Source organism: Amblyomma americanum, chromosome 8 (assembly GCF_052857255.1).
Source record: "Amblyomma americanum isolate KBUSLIRL-KWMA chromosome 8, ASM5285725v1, whole genome shotgun sequence".
Lineage (NCBI taxonomy): Eukaryota > Metazoa > Arthropoda > Arachnida > Ixodida > Ixodidae > Amblyomma > Amblyomma americanum.
The window spans coordinates 113969716-113991468 of NC_135504.1; the positions used below are offsets into that span (position 1 = coordinate 113969716).

General features: G+C 44.9%; 1 protein-coding gene across 3 annotated transcripts in view; it reads right to left on the bottom strand.

Moving 5' to 3' along the window:
- Positions 1–21103, bottom strand: part of LOC144102050 (uncharacterized) — a 51924-nt gene extending 30821 nt beyond the window's left edge. Inside the window, exons 1-8 of one of the 3 annotated variants that reach the window (XM_077635324.1) lie at positions 20812–21103; positions 19581–19701; positions 18856–18951; positions 16904–16990; positions 16058–16163; positions 14896–14936; positions 6544–6664; positions 3688–3806 (exon numbers count right to left, since the gene is read on the bottom strand). The gene's annotated coding sequence lies outside the window, so the exon portion shown is untranslated. Of the gene's footprint in view, positions 1–3687; positions 3807–6543; positions 6665–14895; positions 14937–16057; positions 16164–16903; positions 16991–18855; positions 19014–19580; positions 19702–20811 lie in introns of all 3 variants that reach the window. The other 2 variants (XM_077635325.1, XM_077635323.1) reach the window with 2 other exon arrangements.
- Between the last annotated feature and the right edge of the window lie 650 nt (positions 21104–21753).

The following is a 21753-nucleotide window of genomic DNA, read 5'->3' on the forward strand; positions in this document are numbered from 1 at the left end:
CGTTTTAATTCTCCCGATTTGTTAAACTCTTATCATAAAATTATAAATTAATTATAAAATTGTAAAATAATAAATGCAATGTTTTATTTTCCTTCACAATACATCCTTGTTCGAAATTCTTTGTTTCATATGCTGTATAATTATTGTGTAAAAAATCGCAGCTATCATAAATATTAGCAAATTAGACAATATTTAGAGAGAAGTTATTTAGCAAATGTTAGAAAAAATTATTTAGCAAAGATACAATTTTTCCGAACACTGGCATCGAGTAGTTAAGACTGCCTTAGAAAACCAATGGGGAATGGTTTTTTGCGGTAACAATAACATAATTGCAAAAAATGTAACCCATGGCAACAGGATATCAGCAGATATACTCATTGTTACAGTGAAATCTTACAAATAAATGAAAAAAAATGCGTTTATAAACACTTTCCCTTTGAAGAACGCTTTTGTAAAGAATTTCTGGGCATGAAAACAACGTTGAACTGGACAGAGCACAACAACCGTAATGAGAAATAGTTGCCGATTTCCTGAAAGAAAAATAAGGTAAAGCAAGCCTCTGTCTCTTTCACTGGTAGTGACTTTTATGTAAAGATTCCATTTTTGGGACATTGGCGTTTAGCAGTTGAAAATCCCAATAATGGTGACCGATGATCAGGGTCTCCCACATTACGAACCTTGGTGTAAACGCTGCCCCGCTGTGTACAGGTTTGTGCTCGCACATTTGTTAAGACATCTATCATCTAACAACATCTAGCACCATTTGTTAGATAACTAACAAATGTGTGGCTTCCATCATGGATGCCATAACGAGCACCTATTTTTCCTCTCACTTGTGTGCTTAAATGTGCGAGCACAGATCTGCAGTGCTTCTGGGGCACAGCGCTGGCGGGCAGCGTCTAAAGCTTATGGCTTGCATGTTGGACCCAAAGTATGTCTATGGGCTTTCACAACCCGGCGACGTGCGGTGTCTGAGAGGCGTGTCGAAGGGTTTGGGCCTTTTACAGCCATGTTTCCTATCGCATGATGACAATGACTAAGTGAGAGGCAGGCTACATGAGAGTGTGGTGACTCACTCTGCATGCCCCCCCCCCTCCCCCCCCCTCCTTCCTGTAGCGGCCATCCCGCGAGGCACGTACCGTGGGTGGTCTGTGATCTTGGAACGGAGCTACGAGTGTGTCGATGTGGGACTTGTGTATCGTAGTTGTTCTTTAAGAGCCAATTCTAGAGAAATTCTTTTTGCCTAGAATGGCTTCTGAAGCGGTGTATACGATATACGTCACGCGGTGACTGAAAAATTGTTCAACCATAGCAGTTTTCTCTATAATTTTCTGTATTTACAGACGTTGCAGGCATCTAAAAGGCTTTCTTCAGATAGCAAGAATAAACTCGCACCGCACAGATCATCTAACTTGTTTCAGACCACATGGACATTTTGTACATGGAAAACGCCAATTTCCCAAAAATGAAACATGCAAAAAAATGATTTTGAATGCGGCAACCATTTTCCTTCACGGAAAATGTAAAAAGCATTATGTGAATTTTCATTGGGAAATTTTTTCTTGTAAAAGTGATTCATTATACGGCGGTTAAATGGTATATACGAAAGAGTTGCTTCATATACAATTTTGATTCTGACTGCAAAAAATATATGTTAACGACAGACGATTAGTATTTGCTAAGGAGTCGGATTTAAAGAAATAGAATTTTTCGACCATTCCGCGGTTGAAATTCACTCCGCTAACAATGAGAAGTAATCTGTCATAAGTGAAAAAATCCAAGCCACGCGTCAGTGGTGATGCAGAATAGAGATATTATGCAGTTCGAACGGGAAAACAGCCAGGGGTAGACAACATTATTTCTGTCACAGCGCTATCAGTTTTAACGTATTTCCACAAGGTTCGCATAGTTTTAATCTGGTGGTGTCGTTGTATTTCCCCCTGAACTGCTCATTCAGCAATGATAAGTTTTTCAGAAAAGAGGCCAGATAGGGAGCATAGTGATTCCTTTTTCTCTATCTGCGAGCCAAAGCCGAAATTGGGACATCGCATTTAACCGGAGGGACTAAATCAAGTCCGACGTGCAGAGTACATTTCACCTCAGCAATAAATGTAATCGTGTTGCAGGAATGTGGTAAGCACGCCAAGCTGGCGAGTTACAAATCATTCGTAGGACGAGGTGACAACACGACAACACTCGCATCAAAAGGAATATAATGGTGTCGCAGCATGATACCGGGACTACAAATCTAGACCATATTTTGATTGAGATAATCCCGCAAAAGAGAAAACACAATAGTCAGTTTATTCACAATTCACAATGTATGTAGCCCGCCACACCAAAAAAGTCCTTGCGGCTTCAATGAGCTCTTCGCGAAAGCGCGCGGGACCTCGAAGGGAGGGCCTCTTTTGTTAGTAGGGGACTTCAACCGAAATTGGCCACAGGTAATCAGCCAAATATTGGAAACGCTTGGTTTCACTCCGGTCCTTTGTTTCACCGGCCTTTGCCAATACATTCCTAATATTGGGCAGATTAGCTGTGCTGCCGGGTATGTGTGTTTGTTCAGCTGCACTCGAGTGGCAGTGGGGAATCATTTCGGTGTTCAGTGGCAGTGCCAGCTGCGCGGGCCATCAGCATTGTTTTAAACCACTTCTGGAGCCGGCTCTGTGCAGACAGAGGGCAAGCAGATTAATTTCTGTTTTTTTTTGCTGCGCACGCTAGGACTGAGACCCCACTTACCGATTTTGGCGATGTTTGTCTAAAACCTGCCTGAATGGGAAAGGTGCACCACCTGCCACGATTGACAGGTGACAATCTGCCCACTTTGTCTGAATTAAAACCGCTTGATCTTCAAAACCGAGCCACTAACTAAAAACAAAACCGAAGTGAAAACCCAAAATTGCGGGCTAACACAGCCCAATCATTCCTCTCTCGTGACATCTTTTGCCAAATCGTCGCGCGGCGGAAGACAGCAAACAAGTGAGAGCTATCCGCTTGGGGCAGTGCCACTGGATGACCGGACTTTTAATACGCTACATAAATGGTCCGAGGCTCGACCAATTAGCTGTTGTTAACCACCGCCATGTAATATTATTGATGCCAATGCGCTAACGCCCCGCTTACAGCTGGCCTTCAAGCAGCCTGCAGGGTTTCACATACTGCCTTTTTATCGCAGGTCAGGTAGTCATCACGACTGACCACTCTGAACACAGCTTTTAAACGACTACTGTTTATTAGGCTATCGTTATTCATGCAGAGGGTGAGACATTGAGAACACCCGAAGTCGCAGCTTGCAGTGTCAGCTATAAGGACAGGCACGCAGCAGTGGAAGTTATACGCTACTTGCATTTTTTTTCTTCCTTCTCGCTCTTACTTTAGTCCTTTGTGGCATCAAAAGTGAAATTTATTGCCGACAAAAAAATTTTTAGAAATACTGATACGAACTCATGAAATCAAGGCCGAAAAGGATCATGTGGTCACAGTGTAGCACTAAATGGGAATGGTCATATAGATTAGTTTCAGCGATCGATTAATTTGAATTATGTTAAGGTAAACGAACAATACCGGTTGTATCTAGTTTTGCCCTCATTGTCTCCATATCCTGCATAGAATTATTGCAATTTTTGTAGGCGTAACTATCTCTAGCGGTAATGTTTCAACGTAATTTGGAATAAAAGCCATCCTCACCCCTGCTGATAGAGTGTGGCTGGTAGGCAGACTTCAGGCACCCACGAGACGGATGCACTTCAGCCAGTGTACATGGCCACGACTGCCCGTCCTTCAGGCATCTGGCTTGAGAGTGGCTCCTGTGAGTAACGTACAATGTGTAAGCAACAAATTTGTTTCGCCGAATATCTTCCTTGTTTCACTAAAAACTGCGCTTAAAAACAACAATCAATTGGATGGGACACACACGCTCCGCGTTCAGAATATGATGCTATGGCGTTAATGAGGTAACGCCCATATAGGCCGAATTGCTCTTTCTCAACTTAACACTCGCATGCGCTAGGAATCCTCATACCAGTTCTTGCGCAATGGTGCAGTGGTTGAAGGACGCGCCATTGTGATGAGATGGCAGGTGCTGCCACCGGTGGGACTTGTGCGACCAAAGTTGGCCTTCCCGAGCAACCGCTCGCAATCAACCGCTAATTTAACTGCCACCTGCCAGTGTGGTTGCTTGTTCACAATCCGGTGGCTATGTTGTGATAACTCCGCGAGATCACGTGACCTAGGTTGCCACTTAGGTTGCTTCTCTGCTGTGGCTTCCTGGGCCACGCTAAGATAGCCTAATTACCGCTCACAACGCTGAACGGAGCCTATAACGCTATGGCGTTAACATAACATGTGGTGCTTTATTTCAGGCGATAGTCATGAGCCTGCGCATAGAATTTTTTTAAAAGCAATTTTGTGCTATAGGTAAGCAGCGGAAGCAATAAGAGCACGCAAAAAAGAAACAGCCAGGCTGCAGGGCATCTGTAACCGCCAGAACAGGCGTTGTGAGAGGCAACGCGGGAGGTGGCGGTAATGGATGAGGGTGAGGAGGTGGTCGCTGCCGACAATCACATAATTTAGAAGAGCATTTGGAAGTACAACCGTCGCTATAAAGACCTCTTCCCCATCAAATAAAACAAGCTCCAAAAAACGCGAACTTCTGGCCTACAGAGCAGCTGGGAATATCCCGAATATAATGTCAGCCCCTCTGAAGGCCCAGTATCTAAAAAAAAGAGTTGTTTCTGAAATAAATACCCAAAACCGCTAGCCCAATCATCATATGGGACACTGGGGTGCCACGCGTCCCACAACGCCATAGAATAGAGTTACATGGATAACAAGTGGAGTCTACACTGACGCGATATTTCGATAGTGTCAACGGTTTAATGCGCAGATATGTGGAATTGGCCATTGCCTTCTTTAATAGCTGTCCTGGAGTTCTCATATGACCCGTGGCGAGTGGCGAGTGGTGCAGCGGTTAAGTAATGCCTAACAACCACGGCATGTGGCTGCTTCAAACAAAGTCACCAATGTAGCTTGCGATATCCCGTTTTTCACTTCCAGAGTAGCGTTTTGCGACGGATTATTAATGTAATTTACACTTGCCCAGGTGGTCACTTCGCTAGGAATCTAGTGGGGACTTTGCCTCCTGCGGCTGTGGGCATGATGTTTTGACGCCGCAAGGTCACGTTACCTAGGTGGCTGGGTTGCTCAGAAAAAGCAACCTGGACATCATAAGCCCCAGAGTTTCTGGCGATCTTTTGCTCCCGCCGCTGACAACGAGGCCTACAACGCCGGCGGAATTCCGCCGCGGTCGTGGGCGGTTAGATAGCAATTATGGGATGTAAAATTAACAAAGTATGCATTGTTTACATTAAAAGTTACATATTCGAAAATCGCCATTGTTTTTATCTAGGCACTAGAAAATGCAATTTTTGTCCGAGTGGCTACCGGGAAAAAATTTGCAATTAGTAAATTGTGCGACAGTTAAGAAAAACCCCGCACACCAAAAGTATATGTTTGATGCCTTGCGCAAACATATCCACATAGTTAAGGTTATGATAAATGAGCACGTATTTTTAACTTGCATGCTCAATTAAGGCATCTCTTTGACCCAATTTCATCTAACTACTGGCAGCGAGAGGCAAAATTACACATGTCTTTTCAGTAGCCTTTGGCATTTTTTTTTCGGAGGAAACATACCGCTTCCAGACTGATAATATAATAATGCATAAATTATGACTTTGAGGGGAATCAGCGGTCTAATTGAGGACATAGCCTAGAACAGCGCTCCAGATGTTGATCAATTTCAACTCTTGATTGTGTACGTTGCCATACTGGGAAATTATTTAGTGATTAAACCGGCGCCGTGGTTTGCCTTCAGAACACACTTTTACTTGACAAGCATCTACTGGACTTGGAGATACCCTACTGAGACCAACTACCTGTCATAAGTTTTTGAAAATGATAGGTTTATAATGCAGAGAGAAAAACGCTTGTCTAGAACACGTTGTGGGCTCGTATCGGGGTAATTGCATCGCAACTAGGGATAGCATCTGATTAAAAATTGTCTGCTTGCAAGCGTGCGCAGTTAAACTAATAGGTTTTCACCGTCATGTTTTTTCCTTTCTGGTTGCAGCGGCTTTAGAAGCTGCGGAACACACAGTTCGGTCATTTTAAACGTTTTGTACTCTGTATGAAACGTCGCACTAACTAGAAGAGAGCGCGCTCTAGCAGGCGAGCAAAGTGGTGAATGTTTGAGTGAAGCAACTTGACCAACATTCAATCTTCGATGCCATCTGAGGAGCAATAGTGCATCGCATATGAAGTATTTTCTTAATTTTCCACTTTTTGCCAAAACGCCAACTGGATTAAAGCAAACTCTTGCTTCAGAAAATCTTCTACTTGATCATTGGGGGCCCACACAGACGTCTTCACAAGGTAGCTCTGTGGGTATTAGAAAAAAAAGTGTACCAGTGAAAAGTAATGAAACTTTCTTCGCATCTCCCCATCTTTCAAATGCACATTTGTAAATAGGATACTACAACTCACCCTCACCAAATTGTGGCATTCATTTTGACCGCTGCCATTGCACACGCGAGGCACATTTTTCAGACGATCCAGTATGCGTCAAGGGCAGCTGCAGTGATGGGCTGTTCATTGGCTGGTCCATCTGCAGGAAAGGAAACCAGGTTTCCGTCGCCACAGCGGACAACCGCATTTGTTGCTAACAGCTTGTGCCTAGTAAGGACAAGCTGTGGCAATGAAATGTTAAGATTACTTTACACTCTAAAATAACTGGGCAGTCGTTTCAAGAGGGCAAAATGATATGTACCTTTGAGTTCGTAGTTTTAAACGCGAGATACTGATACCAAAAGAATGTGACTTCACCAAGACCCCAGTGACTGATCTGCCACGAGCGCATCCCTACGTTATCGTATGACCAACTCACTTCAAGGTTAAGTTCCGGGAGAAGAAAGCGCTGGAAAACAGTGCATATACCGAAACAAGGCGCCGGTGTCAGAAAGTTCACTTGGTTTCAAGATCGAAGGAAGGTGAATACTTTACCTTGAACCCCTGAAAAAAAAGATTGTTTATGGTTTATGGGGGTTTAGCATCCCAAAGCGACTCAGGCTATGAGAGACGTCGTTGTGAAGGGCTCCGGAAATTTCGACCACCTTGGGTTCTTTAACGTGTACTGACATCGCACAGTACACGGGCCTCTAGAATTTCGCCTCCATCGAAATTCGACCGCCGCGGCCGGGATCGAACCCACGTCTTTCGGGCCGGTAGCCGAGCGCCATAACCACTCAGCCACCGCGGCGGCTCATCACAAAATGGCCTGGAAAGCAAGGTAGCAAATAAACGAGTAATTATTGTCGAGATGACCTGGCTGATGGCTATTGAAGCCTTTGTCAATGCGTACATTCTTATTGTAATTTCATAATGAAAGCCTTTTTGTTCTCTTCAAAGCCAATTATCTCAAAACCCAAATTTCCATAACATTTGACCATTCTTCTCGGGAGGCACATGCACAAGAAATATTATTTTTGCCCAGTACCTAATAATTGGAAAGGAGCAGCTACTGAACTAGAATTAAACAAATTAATGCAGTGAATTTTGTTTTCCAAGTTCAGTAAAGAAACAAACAAAAATAACGTCAATTAATAAATAATTCTAGTTCAATAAAGAGAGCACGGAAAGCAGACTACAGTAGTACCTTTGGGACCACCAACCCTAGCAGATACTGACAGAAATAGTCTCAAACATAAGCTAACACACATTACAGGTATAGGGCCTACCCTGCCCCCTGAAGTTCAAATTAGGAAGCTTTTACTGTAAATATGTGGGGTTTTACGTACCAAAGCTTAATGTGAGCTTTGAGATATGACGCAGTGGAGGGCTGCAGATTAATTGATGTGCACTCACATCACACAGGTGTTTCTGCATTTCATCTTCACTGAATGTGGCTACCACGACCAAAGCCAATTCTGCAACCTTGGGCTCAAGCAGCCAAGCACCACAACTACCGAGCCACAACTACTCAGCCACCAAGATGGGTTCTCCCTGGAAATCTGGCCAAAGCTGAAGATGCAAATTATTTCACATGCACTACCTTTTCATTGTTAAAGCACTGGCCAGTATGTAAGCCAGCACACGAACAGCATTGCACAAAAATGGTTTGGTTTGGTTTGGTTTATATTTTATGGGGGTTTAATGTCGGAAAGCGACTCAGGCTATGAGAGACGCCGTAGTGAAGGGCTCGAGAAATTTCGACCACCTGCGGCTCTTTAACGTGCACTGACATCGCATAGTACACGAGCCTCCAGAATTTCGCCTCCATCGAAATTCTACTGCTGTGGCCAGGATCGAACCCGCGCCATTCGGGCCAGCAGCCAAGCGCTATAACCACTAAGCCACCATGGTGGCTAAAAATGCTAACAAAATGAAGGGCCAACATTCCAAAAAGACAGATTGGTCACATGTAAGGCTGCTGCTCTGGCTGCTGTTTGTTACTTTCTTTCAATGCCATACCTTTATGGGGGTTTAATGTCGGAAAGCGACTCAGGCTATGAGAGACGCCGTAGTGAAGGGCTCGAGAAATTTCGACCACCTGCGGCTCTTTAACGTGCACTGACATCGCATAGTACACGAGCCTCCAGAATTTCGCCTCCATCGAAATTCTACTGCTGTGGCCAGGATCGAACCCGCGCCATTCGGGCCAGCAGCCAAGCGCTATAACCACTCAGCCACCATGGTGGCTAAAAATGCTAACAAAATGAAGGGCCAACATTCCAAAAAGACAGATTGGTCACATGTAAGGCTGCTGCTCTGGCTGCTGTTTGTTACTTTCTTTCAATGCCATACCTTGCCACTCAGCAACATCTCTTCAATGTAATAAGAAACTGCAAGCAGTAATATAAAATGGTAGAACCAAAGCCGCGAAAACACTCCATATTTTTATCATCATATTATTCTGGTCAGTTTTTTTTTCTGCCATTGTTCTGCCAAAGCACAAGCCTGAAACAGCAAGTTCTGCAACCTCACGAGTGAGTGTTTGTGTGGGGCGCATTAAGTGCAGCACAGTTTTGCCCCAATATGAACTTTTAACAGGGCCACAAGGAAGTGCTCACATTAGTCAATATGTAGCTCTGCACAGAAGCCTTCAGTTCAAGCTCTATACAAGGTGTTCCCAATTGTCTAGCCTTTCAAAAGATGCTGTGGAACCCTGAACGTGGTGGCCTCCTGCCTGGTATGCATGCAAAAGGAGTATGCAGCATGCAAGAGCAGCATGCAAACACAAAACCCCTAAAAAATGGCCAAATTCAATTAACGACTGCTGTAATCAGTACTTTCAGTCCCAAAACATTGTGAGCAAAAGAAAAGTGAAGGTTGAGGCATACATGGATTAGGTGCTCAGAAAGCCAGAAAAGCACAATTCTTCGTGGAACATAGTTTGAGGACCCCTGCTCTAAGCAAAAATACACAAGTTGGCTACAGTCGACAATCGATTTTGCCGGACCTCTAGGGACCGCGAAAACGAACGAAAAATCAGGCAAACCGGAAAATCAAACTCCACCGAAAAAATCACGAACTTATTGCTAGTATGCTGGAGGAAGAGGGCAGTTGTGTTGCACACATTCTAAAGCTCCTAATGACTAAATTTCGCCGCGCAACACGTGCACAGACAACGGGGGGCAACTGCTTTCACGAGCTCGGCCTGGCTGTGCTGCCCTCTGCATGTCACCGATGAACGCACGAGTTGGGACAAAGTCTAAACGGGAAAGCGAACACACCGCTGCGGGAACTGCATTGCGTCCGCAGTACGATGGGCCCAGAATGAGAACGTGAAGGTTTTGAAGCAATAAGAGCCGAGAAACGGCCGAAGCAAGCGCTCCTTCAGCGTTGGCCTCCGTTATTAGGCCTAGAGTATGGACCTCCTTCACCCCGCGACGTCACGAAGATGCGGTGGCGCTGATGTTAGCAGCGACTTTCGCATGGTAGGCAAAACAGGTTCCGCTTGCCCGTGTCTACCGCAGCTGCCGCAGCTACCGGCGGCTGCTTCAAGCCTGTGCACCGCAGAAGCAGCATGTATTGACCAGCTGAGTCACTGCTGGATCCGCGTAGTAGCATAAAAAATATTAAATTAGCCTCGATAGGTTTCTCGCGCATAAATGCCGCATTCGGAAACTGGCTAACAGGCATTGGGCCACGATAGTAAAGCGCGAAGTCTGGGAGTCGATAGGCACTGCCACTCAATGCACTTAATAGCATGCAAGTTACTGCGTTCATTCACCTGAACTTCAGGATAGTAGGCTGATAATTGCTCAAGGAAGAAAAAAGACATATGCAGCTGCACACGTACTTATCACCTAGAGCCGGAGTGCACGGGGCGCCGACAGGTTAACTCGCCCCCAAGTAATGCGTTTTTTTTTGTTAATAGCACACCATGTTTTAATGGCGCGTTTTATGACATTTAATATTTACTTAAATATTTACTAATTATTTCATTCAAGTAGAAAGAAGTCTGGTAAGTTGTGTCAATCTTGCGCGGTCGCGTTGGTGTGCTTAGAATAGCGTACCTTAAGTGTGCTAAACGCCATATGCTTTTTCATTGCATCATGCATGTGTCATGTTTCATGAGGTAGTACATGATCGCGAAGCTTGTTTGAAAAGAAGCAGCCACAGGCGTGCTACTAACAGACACGTGGCGAGATTGAGAGGGGAGGCGGCAATGAAAAGTGTTTTCGTTATTCATGCATGCGATATGTAACTAAACTTGGTGCAAATATGAAATTCCTACGCTAGTTTCAGTAATTCCTTTTATTTATAGCTATACCTGGTGCAGTTCTGGGTAATTATAATTTACACCGTCGTCAAGTCCCCCCAAGGTCTCAAATAAATGAGTAGATAGTGCGCAGTTTTTTTTATGCCAGCATGTACATAAAGCCCTGCTCTGTACGATGACGCGATTAGTTCTTTTTCTATATGATCAGCACTTATGCATGCATAGTTACATGAAAACGTTTCTTACAAGAAATACCTAACACAGTACTGCACGTGTAGGGAAAAAAATCGAGATTTATTACGCTCCACAACGTCTCAGGAATAGTTTGCGACAAATGGAATCATTTGATTTTCATGCGAATTACGAAGGTGAGTGATCCAGTCGCAGAAAATGTGAGAGGTCACAAAACGAACCTTAAAGTTTATTCCCTCGTTTATGGCATCTTCGCTTTCGCTTTGGTCAAAGAAATGCGGCACTGAAATCAAAGAAATTATCCCCACAATTTTTGCCGACCACACTTCTAAAATGCGTAATTTATAAATTTGTACCCAATATTTTGCTATAATTTTTCGTCACGAAACGACTTCAGGGCTAGGAAAAAAAATAATTCTAGAAATCAAAAATTTTCACCAAATCGACCAGCTTAACAAGAGGACAAGTCGGCCTGGCTGGTGCGTGGTCATGCGGCTAAAAACAGCGCTAAGCTAGACAGGAGATCAGGGACACGACGCTGTCCCCACTTTTCGCACAGCGCGACACGTACGTATGTCAGCAGACGATGAGCGCATGTCTGCTCCGACGAAACAAGGCCAGCACTTCCCCTCACTATTGTCCCGAAGTAAAATCATTCCGTCTAGTGCAGAGTGTCAAAGCTTGTTTTATTCAATGCCTAGCGCATAAATAAACGGCAGGAACACTTTCTACATGTTTACTACTAACCATATATACAATACAGTGGCAAACTATTTCTCTTTATAGGCCGCACGTGGCCAAAGCGAGCTTGTGTACTTTAACAAATTACTACGTTGGAAGCATCGACCATTGCTATGATTCGCAGAAGCTGGAAACGCGCCTACAAGCCTTGAAAACCCGCGCTCAACACCTATCCGCGACGCCACTCCCCGACCTTTTGCCTACCACGAGCTCGCTAGCTACTGCAGCGCCACTCGTTTGTTTACAAACATGCAGGAGGTCTATAGCCAAAATCGGCATCGTATTCGGCAATATGCACTCTGCGGTGGCTTGCGTATAATGAGGGGCATCTTGTCTGTCATCGGAACGCCAGTTATTTACGGTTTTACGATAGAAAAGTCAGGGTTGTGGTGCGTTTTGCAGCGGGTACGCTGACCTCGCTTTAAAATGCACCACAGTTTCCTCCCGCGCTCGCCGTCTCCGTGAAGCGGTATGCCTCCCACGCTCTTCGCTGCTACCTCTTTCCGTATTCGAAACGAAAGACTCGGCATAGATGAATTCCGCGAACTCTGATTGCTTTTAAAAAGTTCGTGCGGCGGAAGATGTTCAACAACAGTACGAATTCGAAAACCACACGAGCGCAATGTGCCAACTCGCACAGAATTTCAGTATCGCAAGAGGCCCCCTTTCAGCTTGAATTTCGTTTTATTTGATCAAGTTATTGATCTCTCCTGCAGTTTGAAGTAATGAGGTTTCACTGCAGACATTATATGGCGGCTTGGGGATTGGCGGCGAGTGCGAACGAGGTCCAAAAAAATCGAGCGGTCAGTTGCGGTATCCGAAATTTCAGGCACTCATATACATTGGCTCTATGGGCCGTCGAGGTGCCGCAAAAAAGTCTGGATAATCAAGCATGTCTAAAAAATCAGGCGTCCGAATTTTGAATTGTAGTAAACATTTCATCAGGAAAGCAAAGAATAACACGAGGCCATGCAGCGTAGAACCACCGGGCAAGTTTTTTTTTTTTAAATGCATTAGCATTAGAAGCCCTACCGTAAAGAGAGAGTTCAGTGTAGCACAGCATAGTGTTGTGTACACCACCTGCCACCAGCCAAAAGGGAGAGACAAATTCTTCCTTCTCCACTTGTTGGGAAGAGGAAGAAGCCAAGAGGTGGCTGCCACGGGCAGAACCAAGAACGTTGCTACCATGACGGGTGAGGTTCTGATGCAGGCGGAGGAATGTGCAACCTGAGTGTGGTTGCCAAGGAAACAGCCTGGTGGATAGGGTATTGTGGAAGGTCAACCGGCTTTCACTGATTAATGCGCTAAGCCAGCAACCTTAGCTCACCAAGTAAGGAGACCTATTGCTAATGCAATGTCATCGCATTATAATTAATATGGTTGTGCAAATATTCGAACATTTCAAATATCGAAGCGATTAATTCGTCATTCATTTCAAGCTTATTTTTGAAGTATTTCGAAGTTCGACAATTCAGGAAAATAAGCTGCAGGAAGAAGCAGTCAACAGTCTTATGCATGCACTGATATCTCCGAGTGATAGTACCGGTTTAGATGGTGGCACACCTCCACTAACTCTGCCTTCGACGGCTGCTCGATTCGTTATGCCGCGAAGGAGCACGAGTGATGGGACAAAGCCCAGATGAGAAATCAAAAACGCAGCGGAAGGACCTGAAGGACAGAGGACCTGAAAGACAAAGATGACCAACAAGAAGAATGCAGCACGACCAACATGACCGAGGTGAGCACTCCATTAGCGTTGGCTTTCTTATTTGCAGTGTCGGCGGACATCAACTTCGAAGCCGACAATACCTTATTAGTGCAAAAGCATTACTAGGCTATGTTGGCGGGGTCGTGCCACCAAAACGTGTCATCAAAATGTGTTGGCAGCAGTTGTGGGGAACTTTGAAGAGATAGCGTCTAAAGAGCGGTTGCAATCTAAAGAGGATAATGTGGAGATGCTAAGCAAAAAAATGTCGATAGAGTGATTAGTTATTTAATTAGAGCCAAAAAGGTCCAAACAGTGAGCGGAGCTAGGGCACCTAGACTAGATGTGAAACGCCATTTATTTTAGGCACAGTGATAAGAAAGCTGGCACTGCAAAGCCTTTTGATGTAGGTGCACAGTCTTCGCTTCGAACCGCATCGCCATTTTCTTGCGCTCGTGATCTTGGCTTAGGGGTACACCATACGCACGCTTTTCCGCTCCCTATTTGCGTATTTAGACTAAACTTAATCCTGCTCTCTCCAAGGATATGTGCCCCCTGCACCTTTGTGCAGCGGCGCATGTGTGTGGGGGAGCAGGGCATGCCGCAATTTCTCACACCTCATGCTGGCCCATGATGACGATGTGTGTCTGTCTGAAGCACCAAAATGCGCAATGTTGTGAGGTTGGTATACGCAAGGGATTACCCCAGAAATCCCAAGTACCACGTCCACCGATTGGTACACGGCGGCAAGCCGCATTCCACTTCCTGCACATGTGCAGATCCTGCGCTGACATTTTTCAAGTTTTGTGTAACGGCTGACTAAGGCCATAGCTTCCTCTGGCAGTGATACTAACACCAATCATACGTGTGCAGTGTGGTCACGTGACCATGTGCAGCACGAAAGAGGTCGGAAAAATTGTGGCATAAGACGCAACGCATCCAAAATTTCTGCCACAGTTGTACACTGAACTATATATGATGTGTGGCCCGGTGATGCGCAAGTCAGGAGTATGAATTGTGTCTGAAATATTAACGTCCAAACAATCTGTTAGCAACATTTACATTTAAGTTCAGCAGCATGTAATAAATAGCATGGTAAGGGGTTGAGGCTATGATGCTCAGTGCAATTTGACTTGCTGCTGTTGAACCTTGCCTAGCATAAGTTAGAAAGCATTTTTTCTTTTTTATTTCACTTGCTCCAGTGTATGCCGTAAACCTAGTCTTTAAACGTATCTTATTCAGCTCTTATGAACTGCCTCTGCTTTTCCTACTACATTTCCAGTCTCAACTGTATTCACTTCAATTCAAAAATATTCACTGCACTTCAAAACTATTTGGTCAAAATGACTACATGCTTCATATTTGCTTCGAACTAGAAGCTCACTATTCGCACATGCCTAATAATCAAGTGCCCCCTTAATTATTCTGCGCTCTCTCATTCTGTTCTTTAAGGAAGGAAAAGTATAGGTACACTTACACAAATCATTTCCCGCCAAGTTGCCTCAGAGAAGTCAGGCTCTGCATTCCGCAAGAATGAAAAGAGCAATCAATACAACTGTGTTCCATAGAAAAGATAAAACGAAAGTTATGACCAAAAAAATGCACTGTCTGCGGGAGGTGACATGGTGCGACAAGGGACTAGTTTTGCTGGAGGTTACTTTCAGCGCAAGTTCCACCATTGTGATGCCGAGGGCTCTCCGACGGCTTACGCATATTTTCTACTGAGAGTTTCCCGACGTGCATTGTGTTTTTTTCCTGATCTATGGCTCCAGATTACACTAAGACGCTTTGCATCTGGGGCCATTCCTACCAGCTGTGCTTGTCGCTGTATCTCCTGTACTGTTCGGTTCGTGCCAATTTGCCCTAAATTTCTGCAATGCCCGCCAAGCTGGAAGCACCGATGTCTAGCGCGTTTTAAGGCTCCCTGCAATGCAGAGGACATGCAATTTTTTCTATTACCACAGTCGCACTGTTTTCGTGCTTTCGTCAACTGCAAACGCGCACAATTCCTTCTAGGGTGTTATATGGCTAACGCTACCCTCTGGCGTTCCCGTCTAGCTTGAGTGATCTAAAATATTTTGGTGTGCAGGTGGAGTGCAGTGTGCGAACACAGAGTGTATGTCTGCATTGAGAAATAGTGCGTGTGTACGTAAAGAACTTGGTGGCTCAGCGGGACTGATTTCATGCAATACAGATGAAAAAGACCATTCGTGTCATATGCGTTGCATGGGGGCCTGGCACTCAGAGGGGCCTGCGTTCGAACCCCAATGCTTCGAATTTCATTTTTGGAATGACGTCACCTCGGATGTACTACTTCCTGCATACACATTTTGGGGACGCATTCTGCGGAGTTCTGGCGACGAATTTTGCTTCGCGTGGCGCATATAATGGTTTCGCATTAATAATTGTGAATAAACGATATTGTGTTCATCAGCGCAAATGGTCTTGGCTGAATCAAGCGGTACAGGGCAGTAACCTATATGTGATTTTGTTTGTTATCCAGTAAAGGCTGCCTCCGAGCAAAACAGTGTGTGAAAAAATATGGCGCATATTCGAGGCGATAGCTACACACAATGCTATTCAACAATGAAAAATTTCTAGCTCATTCAATCTTGAACGTAACTTTTTCTATCACTTACGGTGCTGCCAGCAGAAGAAGCGCCTCAAAGCTCGCCAAGTTCAGGGCAGAAAAGGCGACACAACTGACTCCGAGTCATGTTGCACATCCCTAGAGTCAACAGCTTCCTGCAAAAGCCGTGCATAAAGATAACCATGCGTGGAGTGAAAACAAAGTTAGGTGCAGTTCAACTACTGCTGAACCTGGTTATAGAGCGAAAGCTGTGGTGTATCGGGGAAGTAGGTGTGGCTTTGCCTTTGTAACGTTGAGCGCGTTCCGCATACTTGATAAGCAGCGCGCCCACCCTTCCACCCTTGCTGGTCGCAGTTAAATTAATGGTTTATCCCGAGAGGTTGGTCACCAAATGAATGCTGCGACCTACTGCTGCAGTGCCACGTGTGTGCCACAAAGTTGTCAGCGCAAATGCGTGCAGCCCACATCTCTCACCATCCGCTCCTACCTCCAAGCACGATTCAGGCGTCCTCTGACCTAGGGAGCAGGTATGTGCCCTTCCTTTCTTCAAAATCATCGGAGTCTAGAACGTTATCAACGCCAATGAACACAATGAACGCCGATGGCCTAAAGAAAAAGATGCGAGCACTCGAATTCGGCAGCGGCGGCTGAGTGACGGCATAGCTTTCCCGTGGTTTCTCCTCGGTTCAAGGTCAAACACGCGCACACGGCGAAGCTATGGAGGAGAGTAGTAAACCTTTGGCTTTAAAATTATGTTGGAAACAGCTGCTGTACCTCCTCCTCGCTGAGGTTAATTTCTTAGTGGCAATGAACCAGGAAACAGGACCGACAGAAGTACCTCACCGGGCCCTTGCCGTAAGATGAAGGCTGCGACGCTGTCTCCACGGTGACTCACGTTTTGCAGCAGCGACGCGCGTATTGCAGACGACTAAGTGAGCTCCCAGTGCAGGCTCCATCGATCATCGTGTCGTGGCTGGCCATTCTGCAAGAGGAAGAGTAAAGTGTAGAAATCATTATAAGGCAAGAAAAAACTGGGGTTCAAAGTGGCTTGAGCCTAGTTGTACGAGTGAAAGCTCTAATAGGCGTGGCCTTCAGTGTGTCAAATCCAGTGTCTATGCACATGATGAAGGTAAAGGGTCAAGGTCAGGTATCCAATGGTCATAGTGACCATAATACCATAGCTTGGGCCATAACACCATGCAGTTCAGTTCGGCTGGACTTGGTGAGGCATTGGAGGTCACTGTAGATGTGGTGCCCATTGTTTCAAATCAAATGTCAAGGTCAGGGTCAAATGTCAAGGTCAGCTACTCAATGATCATAGTCATAATCACGTGGTCATACTGCGATAGCTAGGGCCATACCACCACGCAGTGAAATTTGGTTTACCCCTTGTGAGGCTTTGAAGGTCATATTCTGATCCACATCGAAATCGGAAGTTGTACCCCGAGCAAAGCTCTCGCTCTAAATGTACGTAGGGTATGAATGACTTGACTTCTGTTTGCGGAACAGAAATAAGCCGAGGCATTCTTCAGTTTTCACCTCGTGGTTTGCTTTGTGCAGTCAAAAGAATCGTGAGTGTAAAGGATTTTTCAGTCAGAAAAGGGCACTTTAAAAGCAATGTTTGACGAAATTGATAGAAATTTATGATTTTAAGGGAACTAATTTTCTGCTTTTCTTTTCAAGAGGGGACACTTCGGCGCCCATGTTTATGAAACCTTAAATACAGTCGTGTTCCCTTCACGAATGGTGCCCTCAGCATTTAACATTCACTATGAATTTCCTCGTCCCATTTTGCTTCGCGCGTCTTAGCTTTTTAATGCTTGGACTACAAATGTAAGGAATGAAAAAATCAGTACCTCCACTTTGTACTTCCTATCGTGCCCGCATTCAAAGGATAAGGTGAAATATTTTAATAGTATTGTAACAGATTACAGACAATCATGATGACATTAGGAAGAAATTAGCCTATGGTCAAGTTTAAGCAACTAGATCGAGCTGAGGTGAAGACCAAGTCAAAGGCCGTGAACCACCTCGAAGCCCAAAACAAAGCAATTATTTTTGTCCAACAAATGCACCAGTTGTAGTACTCGGGCTTCAAGTCGCACATTCTCGCCGGATTTTTTACCCCACACCTTACTCCCAGCGATGCCCAAGATTTTGACTGGAAAGCAGTTGGTGTTGAGAACATGTTGACATGAAACTTTGTAACCAGGTGCCACATACTGACGATTACATGGCGTGCAACACATATGTCACGAACTGGTATAATTTGGCTGGGAAGGGTTAAACAGCATGCGATACGAAGTCTCTTGGATCCATGCCGGACCTGGGAAGCGTCTCCTCGACCGCACTTACGATACCTGGATTCGGACACCGGGCGTAACGTATAACAATTGAAGTGCATTGCTAGAGTCGCTTCAGACTTCTGCCAAAAAATCGGGCCTTTTGCACCTCCTTTAACCAACCACTCATAAAAATTTGCGTTTATGCCACGAAGCGATCTCATTGCATAAACATAGCTTCATTCACTCACTTTTTCATTAATGTAAAATGCTTTATTCTTGTATCTACAATATTCGCTCCGTATAGTGCTGGGCACGTTTGGAGTTTTCCGTTCTTCTTGCCAGTTCTGCATACAAGGTGTGACAGTGTTCATTGTCAGATGTGTTTATAGATGAGTGTAAAGGGGCAGTTTTCGAACGTGTGCGTGAAACGACGCTAGTTAATCAGTTTTCCCTGTCGTTTTGTCCAATAATTACTAAAGCTGCCGGAGGTGCTGGTGAGACTACCTAGTTATATTATGTCACAATGAGGAGGCCCACGAAAGAACTCTGCATGACTATTCACCCGTGCAGCCTCAAGAAGCACGTCGCCTTTCTCGCCAACTTGCTTCTGGGTCAACATGGAGGCTGGTTGCCAAGTTCAGGGCATGGAAGACGACATCTGCAGTCATGAAGAGGATCCCAGTGAAATCATCCATCCACATCCAAGACGCCGAATGCTGCCTGCGAAAACCAAGAATACAGATTTGTAAATTGGGAACAGTTTCAGTGACTTTGTACGCTGATAGCCTGAAGAAATTAAGTGATGGGTTGCGAGTTTTCTTACACCCAAGTGGCGAATGATTCTCACATTTGTCTGTACACAGCAGGAAGGAAGAAAAACAATTTGTTAGCTGGCATGCATGCCGCTCATCTCCTCATAGTCTCCGGTTGGTCCACGTGGCTCTCTAATGCACTGGCTTTGACTCACCTCTGAAAACACCTCTTTGAGTGCTTACCTCCAGTAAGTGGAATTTCAACGACATCTGTGACTGGCGTGCGTTAATAAATGGTGCAGAAAACACAAGTATGACGCAGGTGAAAACTTATGACGCATGGTGTCTGTCGCTGAAATGTGTCCTGAAGTGGGGAATGTCTTGCAGCAGATTGACGCTTCGATAAAAAAACCGGCGCATCACACTACATGTGCGATATATTTTTACAGATAATGTTTGCGAACTTCACTATAAAGCATCTAGGCAGCAACGAAATTTCTTTACTTTAACTGTTTTTTGAACACAAATCACCTACCCAGTCTGGGCTTGAGCTTGAGCTCAGATGCAGGTGCAGCCATAATCCCAGGGTCATCTTCAGTAGGAGGAAACTGTTCTTGCTCGGAAGTCTGCAGTGCCGACTGATGGCTGCGATTGGTCTGAAATAAAAAATGTCTAGCCCTCATCGTGACACCGACGCTACGTTATGCTTAAACAAAACCTAACCGGCGCGAAACTGAACTATGAACGCGAGCATGTCCGACATTTTTGGACAAAAGTTTTGAATATTGAAAAACTGTATAGTGGCATAAAATTATTGCAGGAAATTGTCTATACTTCTGATATATAGTTAAATCCTTCTCTGTAGTGGTTCCGTCACTCGAATCGAGAGGTTGAGTGCCTAAAAAACTGGTGGGGAACACTTTTCGTGATATAAAGAGGTCAACAGGAAAAAAAAAACTTCAAGCAATTTTACAACCTGACTTTTAACGTGTTTATATTGATCGCATGCTGCATTTAACATTGGTATAAAAAACCAAAAGGGAACGCTTTTGACGAAAAGAATAATAATAATAGCAAAAAAAAAATCGCAAGACTGCCGTCGGTTTGTCTGCAGATATGTTCATTGCTGTACCTAAATCTTACATTACATGAAAAAAATGATCATAAAATTTTTCCGCCTCAAATGCTTTTGTCCAGATTCAGAGTACACATCCAAACAGCCGATTCTTGCGAGAGCCACGAGGAGAAGTATTCGAGAGTCTGTACGATCAGTGAAACACAGATTATGCACTAACAAGCTCTGAGAAACAAAATATGCACGCATGCCTGAAAACTTGCTTTCTAGCAATAACCACGTGACCAGTGAACATCTGGGAACCATTAAAATGGCTTCTATGTTGGCTGGATCGCTGGTTTTTTTGCGGCAATGAGCGCCGTGGGATCTTCTGTGGTAAAACATATAGAGAGAACTCCTATCTCCTTAAGCTCCGCGGAGTGTTTACGGTGCGGTTGGTCGCACTGCGGGCCGTGTCGACTTCCTCGAGCTCTCAAATGCACCACGAACCCTTGGAAGGACGCATTGGTTGATTTCCATCGCATCCAGCAGGGGCCGGCACACGGTAGGGAATTAAAGGCAACGAGGCATGGCAGTGACACAACTGCTTTCGCTTATTGCGTGCCAATATATTCAGAACCTCATACTGGCTTACTGCACGCGTCGGAGGACTTGTGCATTAACTCAGCGAGATGTTGACATGCATGCGTACCTTGGGTGTTGGGTCGGACCAGAGCCTTCCAATTGAAGGCGACCATCTGGTCGGGCCTTCATGGCAGCCAATCGCAGCCAGACCATGCACATGATCAGTGACACCGACTGCCCGAGGCACGCATTCTCCGCTGGGGGATTAGTGTTACGCCAGTGCGATGCGGGTACATGCTTCTCACATTTGGCCCAGCGTTCTGCAGAAAGATCGTTGGACGTTCATGGCGTTAAGCATAATCAACGCTTCTTCAAATACCGCCGCGCTCAGGTACTTTAGAATCCAATGCCATAGAGCAGCTGCCTGTCAGACAAAAGCTGTTTGCACATCACGAGTCAGTGGCATCTCTTTTAATTCAATGAATGGAATGAGTCCAGTACTTGCCCATTGCAAACTTAAACCAGCCCCGTAAACTGAAAAGTAGTACTGAAAGGACTTTATGAATAAAAAGAAGAGTTTATTTCCTCAATATAATGGTACTGAAAAGAGATCTGTATAGTTTGTGTAGTTTGTAACCTGGTCGCCTACAGCACGAGGTGCTGGCCTGGTGTGCTCTTAAATTTAACGTTCACTCCGAACTTTTTCATCATAGCTTGCTTCGCACGTCGTAGCCTTTTGATGCCCACATTACAAAGGTAGCGACAAAAAATCAGTACCTCCACACTAAGCTTTCCATCGTGCCCGCTTTTAAAAGATGTTTCGAAATTTTTGACAGCGCCGCGAAATTATTGAAGCAAGAACGTTCACGCTAAAGAGCAATTACTCCACTGGTTCCAGCGGAGTGAAAGGCCAAGTCGAAGGCAATGAAATCCCTCGGAGACCAAACAGTAATTATTTTTTGTCCGTCAAATGCCTCATTTTAGAAAGGAATTGTTGGACTCAGTGTTCAAGCCACACACTCGAACCGGCTTTTTTTTTTTTGGAGAGCTTACTCGCAGTGATGCCAAT